Source organism: Protopterus annectens, chromosome 10.part0 (assembly GCF_019279795.1).
Source record: "Protopterus annectens isolate FY-2018-M chromosome 10.part0, PAN1.0, whole genome shotgun sequence".
NCBI lineage: Eukaryota > Metazoa > Chordata > Ceratodontiformes > Protopteridae > Protopterus > Protopterus annectens.
In genome coordinates, this window is record NC_056744.1 from 1213167056 (window position 1) to 1213188373 (window position 21318).

Sequence of the window (21318 nt, forward strand, 5' to 3'; positions counted from 1 at the left end):
CAGTCTGTGCATCTTTGTCATTTCGTTTTTTGGGTTTCATAAGTGGTGAAATATGCTGGTTGGTCTCCAGATTGTTATTTTATTAAAGTTTACATTTTTGTCATTTGTTCTTGGTTACTATACTTCTAATAAGATATAAAAAACATTAAAAGCTGATTGCAACAGTAGATGGATATGCATTTGCAATGATCCATTAATTTCTTAATTTTCTGCTTTTTATCACCTGAGTATACTATCATCTTCTCTAATACTACCTGTCCTCCATTCCTCAATCCACCCTTCATGTTCCTTTCTGCTTTACCAGCATTTCTTCCTTTTCATTTCTCATTATGGCTATTTTTCTCAATAGCACCCATAGCGCTGATGAAATATATAAATCCATACTGTATTCTGACATGCTATGACTATTTTTGCTCATATCATAGATACTATTTTACATCTTTTGATATTCATATTGCTTGTACAAGTAACATGCTCAGCATACCTGTTCACCCTCCAAAATATGACAAACTTGACCTACAAACTATGCACAAATATTAACAGAATAAAGACTTCAAAGTAACACACAAAAAAAAAACAAAGATGCCATGAAGTGATAGTAGAATGTTCCAGTGAGTTCACGTGGAGCATCAGCATAATACATTGTTCTGAGGGATGTTTACTTTACATGGAAAAAAATATGTTGCCAACCAAGGCTACTGGCAAACTGTAGTGCAATGCTGCTGAACTTGTGAGAACTTTAAGAGTCTGCCCACAGATAGCAACACTACACCCACATATGTGGAGGCCCTTAATAGTAACCTGCCCAAGCAACAAGGACCTCTGAAGCTGAAATGCAAACATACACTAATCACAACCAAAGTGTCACATAGCTCACAGCACCAGTGTGCCACCCAACAAAAGCCCCTAAGGCAGACCAAATACCCAATACCTTAGTCACAGGTGACTCTATAGTCAGGCACACTGATGTCCCAGTTACCAGGCTGATCAAGGAGAAAATTACAGTCAGCTGCCTGTCGGGTGCCAGGATCCGCCACATAACACATGCACTCAAGTCACTCCACAACAAGTACAAATATGACTCTGTCATTGTCCATGTTGGAGTGAATGACTTGAGATGTACCTCCCTGGACTACATGAAGAGAGACATGGAAGAGCTCTCAGATCATGTGGCCCAGGCAGGTATGACCCTAGCCCTGAGTAGCATCCTGCCTTCGCCCAGAATGATACCATAGTATAAGGACAAAATGACTGACTTCAACAATTGGCTAAGCTTCTGGTGTCATTCAAAGGGGATCCAGTATCTGTCTGGCTGGGACGACATGATCAACAGACCACAATGCTTTGCCAGAGATGGTCTGCACATGTCACCCTGGCACTCAGGTTACTGGCTAAGGCTCTTGCCACCCTTATAGTGCCTTTTTTAAACAAAGTTCAAAGGACAAAACCACCACCATAACAGGTACAAGCATGCAAAATCTGAAGGTAATGCTACTCAATGCTAGAAGTCTAAACCTCAAAATGCACTCTCTCAAGGCACTCCTAAAAATGGAGAACATAGATATCTGTGCAGTAACTGAGACCTGGTTCAAGGCTCCAGAGAGCACCCCTGCAATACCAGGCTACAACTCTTAAACACTTTTCAGCCACCAAAACAGGACCGAAACACTAAAGGTGGAGGAGTGTCCATATTCATCAAGGATATTCACAACACCAGACTAGTTGCCCAACACATTGCATCTGAAATTCTCCAGGTGCAACTAACACTAGGTAAGACTGCAATCCAAATTGTAGCTTGCTACAGATCCCCGACCATGCCCCAAGATTCTCACTACACCTTTCTAAACATATTGTGAAATATTAAGATACAACCAAACACCCTAATTCTGGGTGAGTTCAACTACCCTGCCATTAAATGGGAAAACTACTCATGTACCAACACCTTTGCCTAAAGGTTCTTGGAATTCATAAATTCCAACTTCCCTGGATCAAATAATCCTTAGTCCAACCAGGGGCTCCAATATCCTAGACCTGGTCATTACCAACATGGGAAATTGATGCTCCACACCTATGGTCACCCCCTTGTTGGTCAGGTATGACCATAAGCTTATCACCCTTGACATCCACATCCCACCCCCAACCCCCAGTAAGGAAACCTCTGTAAAAAAACTTCTCCAAAGCCAACTTCATGTTACTCAAGTCAAAAGTGACAAACATCATGATACCCATGCAGACAGGAACTGAAAGTTCGACTGCTGAATTCTACACTAAGGCACTGTACGAGCACATCCACTCATGCATGAATTGTGCCATCCCCAATAGAACCAAGATGCTCTCCTCCAAAAAAAGGAAGCCAATCTGGTGGTCCCTTGCCATAAACAAACTTTACAACAAAAGGAAGAAACTATTGCAGAAAACAGGAAAATCCCAGGATGCAAAAAACTCCCTTACCAGTCTCAGTAAGAAGATGAGATCCCTCATCAAATCCCCCAAAGCTAGTTACGAAAATAAAATTGCCAAAGATTCCAAAGACAACCACAAGGCATTCTATAGCTATATCAAGAATCTAAATGGCAGTGCTCAGATCTGCTCTGAGCTACAGCAGAATGGCATTAAATATACTGATCCCAAGGATATTGCCAATATCCTGGCAGATAGATTCAGTGCAAACGTCACCCCCCTATCACCCCCTAAAGGGCCCATCTCAATACAAAATGATAGCCAAATTCTGGTAATAATGGCCACACAGGTAAAAAAACACACTCTCCACAGCTAAGAATACAGCATCCACGGGACCAGATGACATCCCAGGCTGTGTACTACATAAACTAGAAAATAAACTGGCACCTCACTTAAGTGTCATGTTTAATCATAGCCTCACCTCAGGCTTCATGCCCACTGAGTGGTGCACAGCTACAGTTATCCCACTCCACAAGGGGTGATCCACCTTGGATCCTGGGAACTACCACCCCAGCAGTCTGTCGAGCCTGATCTGCAAGACCACGGAACGTATTATCATGGAACTTATAAACAAAGACATTGGCAACCTTCAAACACTGGACCCCATGCAGTTTGGGTTTGTGAAGGGCCAATCTTGTCTCCTGAACATGATTGACTTCTTTGAATCAGTCTCCAGAGCCATGGACAAGAGTAAGGTGATCCACATAGCCTATCTGGACCTCACCAAGGTCTTCGACACCATCCCCCACTCTGGAATCACAGATAAACTTACTAACCTGGGCATTAATCCATACATCACTCGATGGGTTGCCAAATGGCTTACTAACACAGAACCCACACTGTAAAAATACCTGACTCCAAATCCAGCTCCAGGCAAGTGACAAGTGGAGTACCTCAGGGTTCAGTCTTGGGACCACTCTTGTTTGGCATCTACTTCACTGAAGTACAGGCCAACACTAAGGGACTCTGGCTAACAAAGTTCACAGATGACCGCAAACTGGGAGCCATTACTGAATCCCCAAATGATGTGGATATTCTACAAAAGGGCCTTACAGAAACAGATGCTTGGTGCCAGAGCCATGGGCTCAAGCTCAATGCCAAGAAATTTATAGTTATCCTCTTTGGGAAAAAACATGTACCCGTGAATTACCACATAGGTGGCAGTACACTAAACACCAAAAGTGTGATAAGAGACTTAGGGACACAGGTGGACAGTGGTCTCACCTTCGATAACCACATCGCTACAACAGTCAGGAAATCCTTCTATGTGGCACCCTTCATCACTAAGGGCTTTTCATCCAGAAAAAAGGAGGTCATTGTCCCACTGTACTCATCCCTCATTAGATCCATTATAGAATACAACGCCCCGTTTGGTACGTACCTCTCAAGACATCTGCAACAACTGGAAAGGCCGCAGAAATAACTCAATAAAAGAATCACAGGCCTAAAGCAGATGCCCTATGCTGACCGTCTAAAAAAACTCCACCTATACTCTGTCACATATCGTCTACTCAGAGGCGATCTCTGCTTAACATATAAGGCCATGTGAAACCCAGAGCTGTTGGACATGCTACACTTAAAGAAATCCCAATCCCTCAGAGACACATGCTCCTGGGATCTAAACCTTGTCATCACAATGAACAAAACATGCTGGAGGGATAGGTTCCTGACCCAGAGACTCCCCAGACTCTGGAATAGACTGCCCATATGTGTCAAGCAAAGCACCTCTTTGGCCCTCTTCAAAAGGAACCTTGATGATTGAATGGGAGACAGGAAATTCACCCTGGGGATCACGTCAGTCACCCTGCTAGACTGGGATCCAGGGAAGTAAATACTGTTGGAAGAAATAGCTAGGGAATTGTTATGGCTAGGCTTGTACAGGCCATAGGGCCGATAGCCTAGTACCAACCTATGAACCTATGCATTACATCAAAGGACTATACAAGCATTTCACATGCACAGCTGTGACACTTTTGTGTTTTTCCCTATTTTCATAACATATTTGCAGTATGCACATATGTAAAATATACACTGCGGTGGTGGTGCTGCGGTAGCGTTGTCGCCTCACAGTAAGACGTTGTCCTGTTCGATTCTCAGCGAAAGCGTCTTCTGTGTGGAGACATGCGTAAATGGGTATACCTTCGTTGAAGGTTGTGCATCAGGGCTGGCAACTTGGTACGTAAAAATCTACTGCCACTCATTAGCGGACCGGAGTTCCGCTGTGGCGACCCCCTAACTGGGAAAAGCCGAAAGATACAACAACAACTTATGTAAAATATAATAAGTAACTGGGGTATACTTTAATTTGTCTGAACATTTTAAGAAAAGGACACTTAAACTAAAAATATTATGCAACACAATATGCTAAACAACTGATCAGGGCTGGATTTAGATGCCATAAGGCCCTAAGCTATGGGAAGCTGTAGAAACTCTATTTGGCAAGTGCTAGCAGAGAATAAATCTATGTGGGAGGTGGGGGAAGGGTTGCCATATTAGAACATAAAAATCACTCTTTTTCAAAACATTTATTCATATAAAATTAATTTAGGTAGGCTTATATATAAGAAACTATGAGAAGACTATAACCATAATATATGGAAAACAATTTGTAAATTTTAAGAGGCCCCTTCTGACTCTGAGCAAAAACTCTTGCTTTGTTTATTAGGGAATGCATAAATATATACTACAAAAAATATAGGAAAGAATATTTACAATACCTAACGTCACTCAGATACAGGGAGCTGTGCTGCTTCCATGGATCTAGTCTGCCCCACATAGAAAATGCCACATAAACATACGCCATGTATGCTACCCATTCAGCAGATCATGTAATCATATGCTTAGTTTAATACATCTTGTTCGTATTAATGGGTGTAAAGTGCTTTGTCATATATATATATATATATATATATATATATATATATATATATATATATATATGTGTGTGTGTGTGTGTGTGTGTGTGTATATATATATATATATATATATGTGTGTGTGTGTGTGTAAAGATATATATGTATTTACATATATATATATATATATATATATATGTGTGTGTGTGTGTGTGTATTTTTATATATACATATGTACATACACATATATGTGTATATATATATATATATATATATATATATATATATATATATATGGGTCTACTTCAGAAAAACGAAACCCCAGAACACCGAAACTCACATCACTGAGACGATATGAACAAAACCCCATTACACCGAAGGACCAGAAGCGCGAAATTCAAAATTCTGGATTTACGGGATTTTGAATTTCACGCTTCTGGTGTTGTAGTGCAGGTAAGTATGTTTGTGTAAGTGTATGTTTGAGGGTTAGTGGTGTGTGTGTGTGTGTGTGTGTGTGTGTGTGTGTGTGTGTGTGAGGGGCTGTAATGTGTGGGTGTGAGTTTGCCTTGTGTGTCTGTGTGATCTCGGAGTTAAAATATTAAAGAAGGGGGTTGTGGGTGGTGCAGGGGGCTTGCCCTTCTGCCTATCTGTATTGTAGGATATTGTGTTAGGTAGTTTGGGGCAGTTGTGTATGTGTGTGTTATGTATGTGTTTAAAAAAAAAAAAAAAAAAAAAATTTAATCTGCTTTTACTGTACTTGTGTTTCTACCTACTTTATTTTACTTTTGCATCATCTTAAAAGTACTCAATTGTATTTATTACTGCTTGGTGTAACTCATTCTAAGCCTTTTGGTTTAAACACTTGGGCTTCGGACCATTTGTTTTGCACTGAGAGGGTTTGTGGTCTGCACTGTAGTGGCAGAACAGGTAGCTTACATCCTTCTAGGTTGGGAACTGCTGATTGAGGGCTCAGTGTCTGTTATTCTAAAAGTGTATTAATTCTGGTTTAAGCACTTGGGCTTTCAGGCCAGTTATTTTACATTGAGAGGGTTCGTGGTCTGCACTCTTGTGGGAAGAGAGGCTGGACTCTGCCCTTCTGAGCTGGGAATTTCTGGTTAAAGGCTTATAGTGCATGCATATCTGAACTGCTTCTTACTGAAGTTGGTGCGCCTTGTTTGCTGTGGCATAGACTGGATTCGGGCCTGCTGGATCTAGCTTTGTTTGTGTAACTTGAGCACTAATCCAGGCATTCTCTAAAAAGTATTCAATTGTATTTATTACTGCTTGGTAGTAACTTAATTAAAGTGTAGCTCTCATTCTAAGTCTTTTGGATTAAGCACTTGGGCTTCAGACCAGTTGTTTTACATTAGGAAGGTTTGTGGCATGCACTGTGGTGGCAGAACAAGTAACTTTCATCCTTCTAAGTTGGGAACTGCTGATTGAGAGCCCAGTGTCTGTTATTCTTAAAGTGTATTAGTTCTGGTTTAAGCACTTGGGCTTCAGGCCAGTTATTTTACATTAAGAAGGTTCGTGGTCTGCACTCTTGTGGGAGAAGAGGCTGGACTCTGCCCTTCTGAGCTGGGAATTTCTGGTTAAAGGTTTACAGTGCCTGAATATTTGAACTGTATCTTACTGAAATTGGTACACCTTGTTTGCTGTAGCATAGACTAGATACAGGCCTGCTGAATCTAGCTTTGTTTATATGCTTGTTGTTTGTTTGCTTGTTATTTCCCTGGAACTCTAATTCCACCTAATACGTGGCTTCTCAGTGCTTCTGTGGATCACTAGTGATATCTGCATTGCTTACTGTACTTATTTCCTTGTTTCACTTGAAAGAAAGTTACTGTTTGTCGTTTTTGCATTTAAGTTACCTGTAACACATTGCACTTAAGTTACCTGGCACTTGTCACTAAAGCAATTATATCAGTCAGCACTAAAAATTAAAAGCACTACACCATCACTCCCCACTGGCCCTTGTTTTCAATTATTAAGGAATTCCCAATATTATTCTAGCATGTCCAAAGGTCAGTTGTCAATCTCCTCTCCGGTCCAGCTGGTGAATCTGGGAATCTTGAGGCAATGTTACAACTGCCTCATGTACACAGACAACCCTCTCCTCCTCCCAACAAATTCCAACACATGTGAGAGATGCAACCATATAGCCAAACTGGAGGCTAAGCTCTCTCAACTCAGTACTGGCATAACCAGTCAGGAGGAGAAGGAAACCACACTCACTACAATTCCAGTCTCACATAGACCTACCACGACAACAAACCAAACACATAATCACACAAAAACATACTCGGAGGCTCTAAATAAAGATCTGCCTAAGCAGCAGAGACCTCCAAAGCAGACACCCAAGTAACCGCTACCCCAAAACAAAACACGTGAAACACATATCTCACAAAGCCAGTGTGCCGAACAGTCACAGCCCTTAAGACTAAACAACACACCTGATACACTTGTAATAGGTGACTCTATCGCCAGGCACACTGATGTCCCGCTCACCAGGCTGAACAAGGAGAGGGTCACGGTGAGCAGCCTGTGGGGCGCTAGGATCCGCCACATAACACAAGCACTCAGGTCACTCCAAGGCAAGTACAAATATGATTCAGTCATCGTCCATGCTGGTGTGAATGACCTGAGACGTACCTCCCTGGACTACATGAAAAGAGACATAAAGGTGCTCTCTGAGCATGTACCCCAGGTCGGTATGACCCTGACCTTGAGTAGCATCTTACCCTCACCAAGAATGATGCCACAATATGAAGACAAGATGATCAATTTCAACAACTGGCTTAAGTACTGGTGTCATTCAAAGGGGATCCAATGCCTGTCAGCTTGGGATGATATGCTCGAGAAGCCACGATGCTTCGCTAGGGACGGCTTGCACCTGTCACCCCTGGGCTTTTGGATATTGGCAAAGGCTCTTGCTACCCCCATAGTGCCTTTTTTAGGCAAGGCTCAAAAGACAAACCCACCTCCATAGGTATCACAAGGGATAAGAAACTAAGAGTAATGCTATTCAACGCCAGAAGTCTAAACCTCAAGATGCACGCACTCGAAACTCTCCTTAGCATGGAGAATATCGATATCTGTGCAGTAACAGAAACCTGGTTCAGGGCTCCCGAGAGCACCCCAGCACTACCAGGTTATACCTCATACTATGCTTTTCAGCCCCAAAACTTGGACCGAACCACAAAACGAGGGGGAGTATCGATATTCATCAAAGATACCCACACCTCCAGGTTGGTGGCAAAGCACGAAGCATCAGAGACTATCCATGTGCAACTAACAGTGGGTAAAACTGCCTTCCAGTTTATAGCCTGCTACAGACCACCCTCCCAAACCCAGGAACCCCACTCGGCCTTCCTGAGAACACTGGAAAATATGAAGGTCTCTCCAAACACCATTATATTGGGCGATTTCAACTACCCAAACATAGACTGGGAGCATTACTCTAGCTCCAACACCCTAGCCCAAAGGTTCCTAGAATTTATAAACTCAAATGCTATGGAACAACTTGTTACCACTCCCACAAGAGAGGAAAACATACTGGACCTGATCATCACCAACATGGGGACTCTATGCTCCAGACCAGAAGTGTATCCCTCACTAGTAAGATAAGACCATAAACTAATCTCACTGGATATTCACATCCCGACCCCACCCCCTGCCCAGAAAACCACAGTGAAAAACTTCTCTAAAGCAAATTTCACACTCCTCAAAACCGAGGTGGAATCCTTCAAAGCCCCCGGGCTTGTGGAAAATAAAGCCCAGACCGCAGAATCCTTTATAAACGCATTCTATGAACACCTTCAGGAATGCATGGATCATGCGATCCCAAATAAAACCAAGACCCAATCCTCCAAGACCCAATCCTCCAAAGGCAGATGTCCTGTCTGGTGGACCCCAGCCATAAACAAACTATACAATAGAAGGAGGAAGCTACTAAATGATAGAGCAAAATCCCAAAAAGGGAAGGCATCACTGATCAGTATTAGCAAAACACTACGGGCACTCATAAAATTGTCTAAGGCCAGCTTCGAGAGAAAAATTGCACAGGACACTAAGGATAATCACAAGGCTTTCTTTAGTTATGTTAGGAACCTGGGTGGTAATTCCCAGATATGCTCAGAATTAGTCCAAAATGACAAAAAATACACTGAACCCACAGACATTGCCAACATCCTAGCTGACCGGTTCAGTGCAAACCCCCCCCAAAAGGGCAAATATCTATCCCAGCAGAGTGCTTCCCCCCTGACATCTCAGATGCTCAGGTAAGAGCCACCTTCTCCAAAGCAAAAAACACAGCATCAATGGGACCAGACGGTGTCCCGGGCTGTATCCTACATGAACTCCAAGAAGAGCTAAACCCAAACATAAAACTACTGTTCAATCTCAGCCTTACTACAGGATATGTGCCCAAAGAGTGGCGTACAGCAACAGTGGTCCCTCTCCATAAAGGTGGTGCCTCAACGGATCCTGGAAACTATCGCCCCATAAGCCTGACTAGCTTGGTCTGCAAAGCTATGGAAAGGATCATCATGGACCTCATAAATAAAGATATTGGGGACCTACAGACACTGGATCCTACCCAGTTTGGCTTTGTTAAGGGCGGATCCTGCCTCTTAAACCTGGTTGATTTCTTTGAAACAGTCACCAAGGCCACTGACGAGGGGAAGGTGGTCCACACAGCCTACCTGGACCTCGCAAAAGCCTTCGATACAATACCCCACTCGGGCATTATAGATAAGCTCACCAGCTTAAATATAAACCCCTATGTCACTAGATGGATTGCAAACTGGCTCAAGAACAGAACCCAAATGGTTAGAATTGCTGGAGCCATGTCAGACTCCAAACCAGTTACAAGTGGTGTCCCACAAGGCTCAATCCTGGGACCTCTCTTGTTCGGTATATATTTCTCGGAGGTACAGGCCAACACAGAAGGACTGTGGCTGACCAAGTTCGCAGATGACTGCAAACTGGGTGCCATAATCGACTCTCCAGCCGACACAAGCATCCTCCAAAAGGACCTCATAGAAACAGACAACTGGTGCCAGAGCCATGGCCTCAAGCTAAATGCCAAAAAGTGTATAGTCATCCTTTTGGCAAAAACAAAGTGCCCACAAATTACCACATAGGTGGTAATCCATTAAGTACAGAAGAAGTAATTAGGGACCTGGGGACCCAAGTTGATAGCAATCTCTCATTTGACAACCACATGGCCAAAGTGGTTAGAAAAACATTTTATACAGCCCACCTAATCATGAAGGGATTCACATCTAGATCAGGGGAGGTCATCGTGCCTCTTTACTCATCCCTCATCAGGCCCATAATTGAGTACAATGCCCCTTTTGGGATGTACCTTACCAGACACCTGCAGCAACTGGAAAGACCCCAAAAGTACCTCACCAAGAGGATCAAAGGGCTCAAACAGATGCCATATGCTGCCCGGTTAAAGAAACTCCAGCTCTACTCAGTGGCATACCGCCTGTTCAGAGGCGATCTGTGCCTGATGTATAAAGCCATGTCCAACCCAGAATTAATGGACATGCTGCACCTCAGAAAATCCAAATCCAATCGAGCTACACGCTCGCGAGACTTGAACCTCAGCACTGAAATAAATAGGACATGCTGGAGGGACAGATTCATAACCCAGAGGCTCCCTTCACTCTGGAATAAAATCCCAGTCCAGGTTAGGCAGAGTCCCTCATTGACTCTCTTCAAGAGGAATCTTGATGAGTGGATAGGAGATCGTGGGTTTACCCCTGGTATCACTTCTGTGTCACTGTTAGACAGAGGCACAGTATACTAACCTCGAAAAAGGGCATAGCAAAATAAATTTAAAATGGGTGGCGAAAGCCAAACACATTCTGGCTAGGCTTATAAATGCCCTAGGGCAGATAGCCTAGTATGAACCTATGAACCTATGAACATGGTTGTGTGTTTTCGGTGTTATGGGGTTTCGTGCATGTGGTCTCGGTGTTGTGGATTTTGGTGTTATGGGGTTTTGTTTTTGTGAAGTAGATTCATATATATATATATATATATATATATATATATATACATATATATATATATATATATATATATATATATATATATATATATACACACACATATATATATATATGTGTGCATGTGTGCATGTGTGTGTGTGTGTGTGTGTGTGTGTGTGTGTGTGTGTGTGTGTGTGTGTGTGTGTGTGTGTGTGTGTGTGCCTGCAGAAAGAACAATTTCAACATAGAAAAGATCCTCTAGGTCCAAGACCATAAATCCCTATATTTTGTGATGCATCTTTAAGATGTTTGAAAAATGAAAAAATGTTAGCTAAATTATTACATTTTATATGAAAACTGTCATCTATCTGTACAGTAGGAAAAAATTACTGCTGACAAATTATTCCACTGTTGTTGTATAATGGATTTAATTCTAAAAGTATTTATTCCACGTGTTAATATGCATCGAGGGACATTGTTGTCCTAACTGTTGATGTCAGTTATAAGCTTTAGGTGATCAGGTCTCATTCTAAATCTGATGAGTGCCCATACACATAAAATCTTTGTGATAAACCTTGAACTTCCTTTTTTAAACCTTCCTCATCACTGCAAATTCTCTCTGCCTGAAGAAACTGAGAGTATGGAATATTTTTTAAAATGTGATGCAGATGGCAACTGTCAGTTTTAAGAAAGGTATTAATGGGTGAATGCTTTTCTATATGTGGCTATTTGGATGGAACCATCCGACAATTCGGTGATATCAGCATCTAAAAAATTCATGGTAAGAATATGTGAATTGTACTCCAGAACCATTGTTATTAATGTATGTCACAAGCTCCTTTAGACTACAGAATGAACCCCGCCACAATAGCCACCAGTCATTAGGCTGATGCCTCCACATTTCATTTCTGACAAATAAGTGTTTTACAGTTATCACAGGAAAGATTGTGTCAAAATAACCTTTGTAAAAGCCAGCATAAGATGGTGTGAAGGCTGCACCCATTGCTGTACCATTTAACTGATGACAACTGTTGCCTTTATAATATAAAACATTACAATTCAACAGTAGCTTAATAAAAGACTCAATAAAGTCACTAAAGTGTGTAGGATACAATGCAGATTTTTCAAGAAAGCATTTAAGTATTATGTCGTTAACATGGCGGAAATACAAATGCATAAACATTGTATATGCAAACAACATAAACATATTTTAAATGTGCAAATCCTGTATTAATTGTAAAAAAATGAGTGCTGCTTTTAATATATGCAGTCCCTAGGGTAAGGAGAGGTTTAAATTTTTTTTCCAAAAAATGCTGACAGGGGTTCAGTTAAATAACCCCTTCCTGACACAATAGGTCTCTCAGGGACAGGACAAGTATGTTTATGAATCTTATGAAGTAAATATAAGCATTGTGTTTTGGGAAGGTTAACATTTAACTGTTGTTTCAAATCATTAGGAATGGTATTTCTTTCTACTGCTGATTCTGAAAGGTCATCGATTCTATGTTTAAAATAATCAATAGTATTAACATATTACTGATAGTAAAAAAACAGTGGTCACTTGTGCATTTGCTTTTGTACCCTCTTGCTCACTAAAGGTGCACCCTTGTCCGCATTAGTCATAACTGCATCAGACCTGATGCGTAGTGATTTCATCGCTATTCTCTTTTCAGAGCTAAGGTTTTGTGAAAAGTTTTTACATACTATCTGTTCTTGTTGATGTAAATCAGACAAAATATTTTCTTCAAAATTATGCACAGCTGGGTGGGGAAGAAGGTACAAATTCTGATGCAGAAACTTAAATGCAACCAAATCTTCACCTGGGGCACTGTTAACTGCCCTGCTGTGCATCCAGTACCTTAAATTTAATATTCTGCAAAATTGTTTAACTTCCTGAACATACTAACTATGTGATATTTAAAAGCTAGGAACAAAACTTAATCCTTTATTTGATACAGACAACTCATGTTTAGATAAAGAAAAATCAGTCAAAATTCAGAGCCACTGCTGGTCTTGCATCAGCAGCCTGAATTTGTTGAGAAATAACTTCTTTTGAACAGCGCATGTGACCCCCCCCCCCACCTTGTATCCACAGGGGCTATCGATGTAGAAGCCTGAGGAATAGCAGAATAGTCAAATGCTTGTGACCAGGTGAATACTCGAAGAAAACAACTTCTGTATCAGTGGTTGAGAAAAATTCTGTGGATGAATCAACACTTTTAATACAGATTTTCTCTTTCAGTGTGTCTTTTTTTTTTAATTTCCCAAACTGGATCATGCTCCTCAGTAAATAAATATTTTTTATTGTTTTTTTCATCAGGCTGAATCTTTGGTCATTTTGTTTTATCCTATGAAAACCTCAGCTATTTAAGTTGAGATGAAATGCAAGGGAAATGACAAAAACATGTAGTCACACATCAGTGTACACAGTATGATACATTAGGTCAAAGCAAGGAAAGAACCTGACCACAGTTAACTTGTAAAATAATACTAGGATTGGCTGTCAAAGTTAATCCTCCATCTCAGTAAGTTCATGCATGCTTGGCACTTATTCACTGTCAGTGGGTTATATAGTGCTACTCCATTACGCTAGTTTCTTTGTTCTAAAATATATGCTACATATATCATATATTTCCGTAGCCTCAACAAGCAAATTATATCACTAGTGAAAACCTCCAAAGCCAATTATGAATTGAAACTAGCCTCCAAAACAAAGGGAAACCACAAAGTCTTCTTCGGTTAAGTCAGGAACCTCCATGGCAAAGCCCAGATTAGTTACAAATTAGTACTTAACGGTATCACTTACACTGAACCTGTTGACCTAGCCAACCTGCTGGCAGATAGGTTCAGTGCAAACATCACCTCCTGTTCCCCCAAAGGCTGATTCGACATCCCCGATACTTGTCCTGCACCTCACGTCTCCGTAGATCAAGAGTTAAAGGCCCTATCCAAGGCAAAGAACACAGCTTCCATGGGACCTGATAGTATCCCAGGCTGTATTCTGCAACATCTCCAGCAAGAACTAGCTTCTCCATTGAGCACCCTATTTAACCACAGCCTAAGTACAGGCTTCACTCCAGGTGAGTGGAGAACTGCCATTGTCATCCCTTTGCACAAAGGTGGTGCCACTACCGACCCTAGAAACAATTTCCCATTAGCTTGACAAGTCTGACTTGTAAAGCCATGGAGCACATTATTACAGATCTCATAAACAAGGACATAAGCAACCTCCAAGCACTTGACCCCACCCAGTTCAAATATGTCAAGGGCAGATCTTGCCTGTTGAACCTGGTTAACTTCTTTGAGACTGTCAGCAAGGCCCTGGATGAGGGAAAGTCAGTACATACAGCTTACCTTGACTTGGCCAAGGCCTTTGACAAAAAAACCCACTTGGACATCATCGAAAAGCTAACACAACTTGGAATAAATCTCTATCTCATCAGGTGGGTGGCCAACTGACTCATGGACAGGACCCATAAGGTCAAAATAGGCACCTCCACCTCCAACAGCAGACCTGTCATTACTGGTGTTCCCCAGGGATCTATCCTGGGACCACTACTTTTTGGTATCTACTTCTCAGAGGTCCAGGCAAAAACAAAAGGCCTGTGGCTGATCAAATTTGTAAACAACTGTAAGTTAAGTGCTGTCACTGACTCCCCAAATGATGGTAATATATGGTAAGAGGGTCTCACAGCAACAAATGACTGGTGCCAAAGTCATGGCCTCAAGTTAAATGCAAAAAAAATGTATCATTATACCATTTGGTAAAAACATGGCCCCTAGTGATTACCACATCAACGGCAACCCCCTAAGCACACAAATTGTGGTGACAGACCTAGGTACTCAGGATGACAACAATCTCACATTCAATCATCATGTAGCAGCAGTGGTCAGAAAATCCTTTTACTTGGTTTATCTCATAAGTAAAGGGATTGCATCCAAAAAAAGAGGTTATTATCTCTCTATACTCCTCCCTCATTAGGCTAATAATGAGAAGTTATGTACCTACCATAATGTTCCATGTTAGTTGTCGTCTTCTCACCTTCTTTCTTGCTGGATGGGTTTGGAGCCGACCCTCGGCTCCGACTCGGCCTATACTAAAGCTCGAGAGCTATTTTTACCGGCTCGAGGCTCCCCTATATCCCACAATGCTAGGCGCTAACTACCAAGATCTCGTTTGATAGCTGAAACCATATCAATTCTGATCTCCAAAATAAGGAGAAGAGGAAACCTCACTCGTAAGTCACCTAGACCTATAGCTACCAATAATGATAGCCAAGGGGGCTAATACTGAAGCAGAAAGAAGATCCCCAAGGATCCTTAGGTCTGTCCAGGCTAGTGGGATGGGGGGTGGGACGCAAGAAAGAAGGCGAGAAGAAGACAACTAACATGGAACGTTATGGTAGGTACATAACTTCTCAATGTTAAGTTGTCAATCTCGCCTTCATTCTTGCTGGATGGGACCGCGTCCCTAGCACCTTCACCCTGGGTGGCTCATCGGAACAGACTCTTGAGAACGGTGGAACCAAAATTAGCCCGGCTTCGGGAGGCCATGTCTAATTTGTAATGAGAGATAAAGGTATGAGGAGAGGCCCATGTGGCTGCCGCACAAATGGAATCTATTTGTAATCTAGCCTGAAAAGCTATTGATGTGGCTAATGCTCTAGTTGAGTGAGCCCTAGGCCTTGATGGTAGCTTTTGGCGTCTGAGGTCATAGATGAAAGTAATCACAGAGGCCAGCCATCTAGAAAGGGTTACTTTGGAAACTGGAAGGCCTTTCTTGCCTGCAGCATAAGATAGGAAGAGCTGCTCAGATTTCCTAGCTTGCTTGGTTCTATCCAGATAGTAACGGAGCTGACAATGAACGTCTAGAAAATGCAGCTTTTGTTCCGCTCTGTTGGAGTAGTTGGGGAAGAAAACTGGGAGATCGATAGTCTGGTTTAGATTCGCCTCAGAAGAAACCTTGGGTAAAAAGGATGGGTTAGTCCTGAGGGACACTCTGTCTTTATGGAAAACTAGATAAGGTGGACGAATGCAAAGGGCATGAAGTTCTGATACTCTTCTCACAGATGTTATGGCGACTAGAAAAAGAGTCTTCCAAGAGAGCAATTTCAAGGAGCGGGAAGCCGCAGGTTCAAAGGGGGGAAGAATCAAGGAAGTTAGAACCAAATTTAAGTCCAACTGCGGTGGGGGGTCTCTGATTGGGGGCTTAAGCAAAAAGATACCTTTAAGAAAGGTTTTACAAAGCTTATGGGACATGATACTGGAGTCCGAAAAGCCTACATGAAAGTTTGAAATAGCCGCTAACTGTACTCTGATGGTGGAGGAAGAAGACCCTGAGTGAAACAGTTTGGCTAGGAAGTCTAGGATTGATTGGATAGGGGCAGAAAGGATCCATATTTCTAGCTCCTGCCCAGAAGGAAAAACGCTTCCACTTGCTGCCATAAATCCTTTTGGTAGATGACTTTAGGGAAGCTATAAGAATGTCACGCGCAGAATGGGAAATAAGGGGAAGCCTGGCTAGGGTTGGAATTGGAGCAACCAAGCTGTGAGGTTGAGAGATTGGAGGGAGTGGTGCAGCTGTCCAGACTGATGGGTCAAGAGATCTGGCACTGGGTCCAGATGCCAGGGCTGCCCCAAGAGGTAGCAATGCAGGAACGGAAACCATATCTGTCGAGGCCAGTAAGGAGCAATGAGGATCATGGTGGCTCTCAAGGCGGTAGCTTTCTGAATCAATTGAGTGATGAATGGAAAGGGGGGAAAGGCATACAGAAGTCCCCAGGGCCAATCGTGGACTAGAGTGTCTCTGGGGGGGTGGCCGGGAAGAGAGTGAAGAAGTCGTGGCACTTGCTGTTATGAGGTGTTGCAAAAAGATCGCAGCAAGGTCGACCCCATTTCTGAAAAATTTATTCCACTACTGTTTGTTTGAGAGACCACTCGTGTGGCATGAGAATGGCTCTGCTCAACCTGTCCGCTGTGATGTTGGACTTCCCGGGAATGTGCATTGCTATCAGAAACCGCTGAGAGGAGATCGCCCACTGCCAAAGTCTGAGTGCCTCTCGAAATAAGGGATAGGACTTGGTTCCGCCCTGCTTGTTGATGTACCACACTACGGACATATTGTCCGTCTGAACTGCAATAGTCCCGATGGGAAGAGAGTCCTGAAGGGCTTGCAACGCTAAAAGTACAGCTCTCATCTCCAGGACATTTATGTGCAGGTGGCGCTCAAAAGGTTGCCATGTGCCCTGGACCGTCCTGCCCTGAAAATGCCCCCCCACCCGATCAGGGAGGCATCCGTTGTCACCATGGCGACCGGGGGAGAAGGAACAAATGGTCTGCCCTGAAGGATTTGAGGGGAGACCATCCACCAAGAAAGGTGTTTCTTGCAAGACAGGGTTATTAAGATGTTGTGTGACATTGGAAGCTGTTGAAAGGACCACTGGGAAAAAAGCATCCACTGAAGGATCCGCATATGAAAGCGAGCTACGGGAAGTAGAGTAATGGCTGCCGCCATGAGACAAATACCTTCAGGATAAACCTGTCCTGGATTTTGTTGTTCTGAAGGAGGATGTGAACATGCCTGCGAATATCTAGAACTCTTTGCTCGGTTAGTTTTGCAGAGAGCCGGACTGTGTCCAAGGTGGCGCCTATGAAGGTAATAGACTGACAAGGCGACAAGGCAGACTTTTCGAAATTTATGGAGATACCTAGCCCTTTGCAAGTATGAATGGTGTAATCTCTAGAGAGGAGAAGATGACGCCTGGTGGTGGCAGTGAGGAGCCAGTCGTCTAGGTATGGAAACACCTGGAATCCTTGATGCCTCAGATGAGCCGTAACCGCTGCCATGCATTTGGTGAACACTCGGGGGGCTGTAGTGAGACCAAAGGGCAGGGCCCTGAACTGATAGTGACTGGCTCCCAGCCGGAATAGGAGAAACCTCCTGGAGCGCCTGTGCATCTTGATGTGGTAGTACGCATGCTGAAGGTCTACTGAGCACATCCAATCGTCCTGACCCAGAAAGGGTAAAATGGACTGTAGCGTGACCATCCGGAACTTCGTTCTTCTTACAGACTTGTTTAGTCTGCTGAGATCCAATATTGGTCTCCAGTCCCCTGTCTTTTTTTGGTACCCAAAAGAACTTGGAGTAGATTCCAGATCCTTGTTGGTCTGCTGGGACTGGCTGGATGGCTCTTTTTGTTAGCAGTTTTGATATTTCTAGTACTGCTTGTTCCCTTAGACTGGGTGGAACGTCTGGGAGGGGTCCTTTTGGCTGAGTTGGGGTGTGGATGAAAGGAATTTTGTAACCCTCGGATATAATCGACTGTATCCATTTGTCTTGGGTGAGTGAAAGCCAGGCTACTGGGTACAGTGATAACCTTCCCCCAACTGCCTCCCAAGGCGGACAGTCGGGCAGCTTCTCAGGGATGCTGGAAGGGTTTGTCAGAAAGAGACTCTCTGCTACCCTGATTTTGCGGACCTCCTCTGGCCCTAGGGCGGCATCTGTTATTTTTCCCCCCTCTGCCTCTAGAGGGGAACTGACCTCTTGCGTCAGGCGCGACCTCTTGTGGTTTACAGAACCACATTTTCCCACCCTTCTGACCCTTAGGATATGGTCTAGACGGGATGGAAAAACGGACCCCCACTGCAGAGAGAGTCTTGCCTTCTTGCTCGCATCGGGTCAAAGTATCCTTCACCTGAGGTCCAAACAAAGCTGAACCGTCAAAGGGGGAGTTAGTGAAGGACCCTTAAAGGGGTCTGCAAAGTTAGAAAGCTGCATCCAAGCGTGACGCCGTAAGGCCAAGCCTGTACCTGCAGCCCTACTCGCTCCATCGGCCGCATAGGAAATAAGCCGCATAGAGGAGTTGACAATGGAATTCAGGGTTGCCTGCTGGGAGTTGATTTTTTCCTGAGACCCCGCAGCTGTTGGATCCTGTAGGACCTCACCCACTTCTTTGAGCATGTCTCTTTGAAGGTGGGTGAAGTGGCACAGATAATTCAGCGACCGCATGACAAAGGTCGCTGAAGAAAACATCTGCTTGCCGTACCTATCCATAGTCCTAGACTCCTTGTTAGGAGGATGGACAGGTACTGAAGGATCAGCCAGTTCCTTCTTAGTGGCTGCAGCCACCACCATGGCGTCAACCAGGACACCCTTGGCTAAAAACTGTTTGTCCGAACGAGCTGTTATGAATTTTGAAGGACTCCGTGGGGTAGGTTCCATCGTATCAGGGGCCGTCCACGCCTTCTGCGCCACCACTTCCATGAGGGGGTCAAAGGGCGGAGACACGCAGGAGGTGGAAGGGCAAGAGCCAAACGCCTCTAGGTAAACTGACTCGTCCTCGGAAGGATTAAGGGTAGACCAGTTCCCCCTTTGCTTCAGGATCTCAAGGATGTCTGAAAAGGAGACATCCTCAGAGGGGGACCGTGGGGATCCTTCTGACTCATCCAAGTCAGTATCCGATGTAATGGACTCAGGGGAGTCTACATGCTTCCTCTTACATTTCCTCTTCCGAGGGGGTTCCCCTGACGGATCAGGGGAAACCTCGGAAAATGAGGATATTCCCAATGGGGAAACCTGAGGCGTTGGATCTCTATGGTCAGGAATGAGAGGGTGGGTAGAGACCGCAGCAGGCACTATAGAGGGAGGAGCTGAGGGAGCCGACCGTGGAGCAGGCACAGGGGCCAGCACGCTCCTCATGACGTCGAAGGCGCCCCTATCAGGCAGGGTAGAAAGTCCCCGCTCCGAAGAGATAAGGACCCCTCCCGGCACAGAAAGGGATGGCTCTGAAGCCGATGTCGGGCCGAAATTACCAGTGCCGAAGCTCCGAGAGGGAGAATGGGGTCGGACAAGGGTCCGATGCCACTCGCCCCCTCGGAGCTGACGAGGAAGTCCATGCGCCCGGATCCCTCCAAAGACGGGACCATGGAAGAGACCAGAGCCGACGACGGAGCCGAAAGGTGAGGTATCGGCTCCGACGTGTCGACGGCCACGGCTCCCACAAGCCCCGGCTCCGAACTCAGAGGAAGAGTCGGAGGAGGAATTGAAGATGAGGTGGGAATAGCCACTGTCTGTTGAGAAGGGCTATGGAGCATCTGGGCTAGTGCCTGAGACTTAAGAAGTCTACTAACCACCCTCTCAAGGTCATGGTCCGAGAGCCTGGAAGACCTAGAGGAATGGGTTCGATGGCTCCACTCCGAGAGTAAGGGAGATCTTGGAGCGAGTGAACAGATTCCAAGGACGGAGACCTGGACCGTTTACGGCTGGCAGATGGCACTGACACCACTATCGACGCCAACTGAGTCCTAGAAACATCGGCTCCGGCTTGAGCCGATGTAGAAGACTGAGTTTGAGAAACGTTGACTCCAGCCGGAGCCGATGAGGAAGACTGTGTCTTGGAAACATTGGCTCCAGCCGGAGCCGATGAAGAAGCAGTCAGAGCACCCCCAGTCGAAGGTTCTGAACACGGAGCCGACGGCTTGGATGGCTTCGAAGGCTTCCCCGACGAAGACTTGGTCGGGGAACCTTCAGGCTTTAATAAGCCCCTCAAAATTAACTTATTTCTGCGTTCCTGCAGGACTCTCCGACTGAACGCATGACAGACAGAACAAGAGTCCTGCAGGTGCATAGGGCCCATGCAATAAACACAAGAAGTGTGACCGTCTGTCAGTGACATTTTCTGACAGCATGAGTCACACTTCTTGAAGCCTGAGACCCTGGTGTCTTTAGACATCCTAAAAAGGACAAAAATACACACACACACACACAGACACCCTTTAACACAAACTAAGTCAGTCACACAACAATTTAAACTGACAATTTAAAGAAAGGGGAATGGGCCCAAAGGCCTAACCTTTTAAACAAACAAGGGTTAGGAAATTAAGGGATTAAGGGGGACCGGAAGGGAGATTAGCTATGAAGGGAAGCTAATGGGATGGTCGCTAACAAAAAACTAACTGAAAAACTGACTAAAAGGGAAAAATTCAAGAATTTTAAAATCCAACCT

The 21318-nt window shown here is 44.1% G+C and overlaps 1 protein-coding gene across 1 annotated transcript in view; it reads right to left on the reverse strand.

Moving 5' to 3' along the window:
• The window catches only part of AXDND1 (axonemal dynein light chain domain containing 1), a 2684234-nt gene that overhangs the window by 1075880 nt on the left and 1587036 nt on the right, over positions 1–21318 (reverse strand). The window lies entirely within an intron of this gene.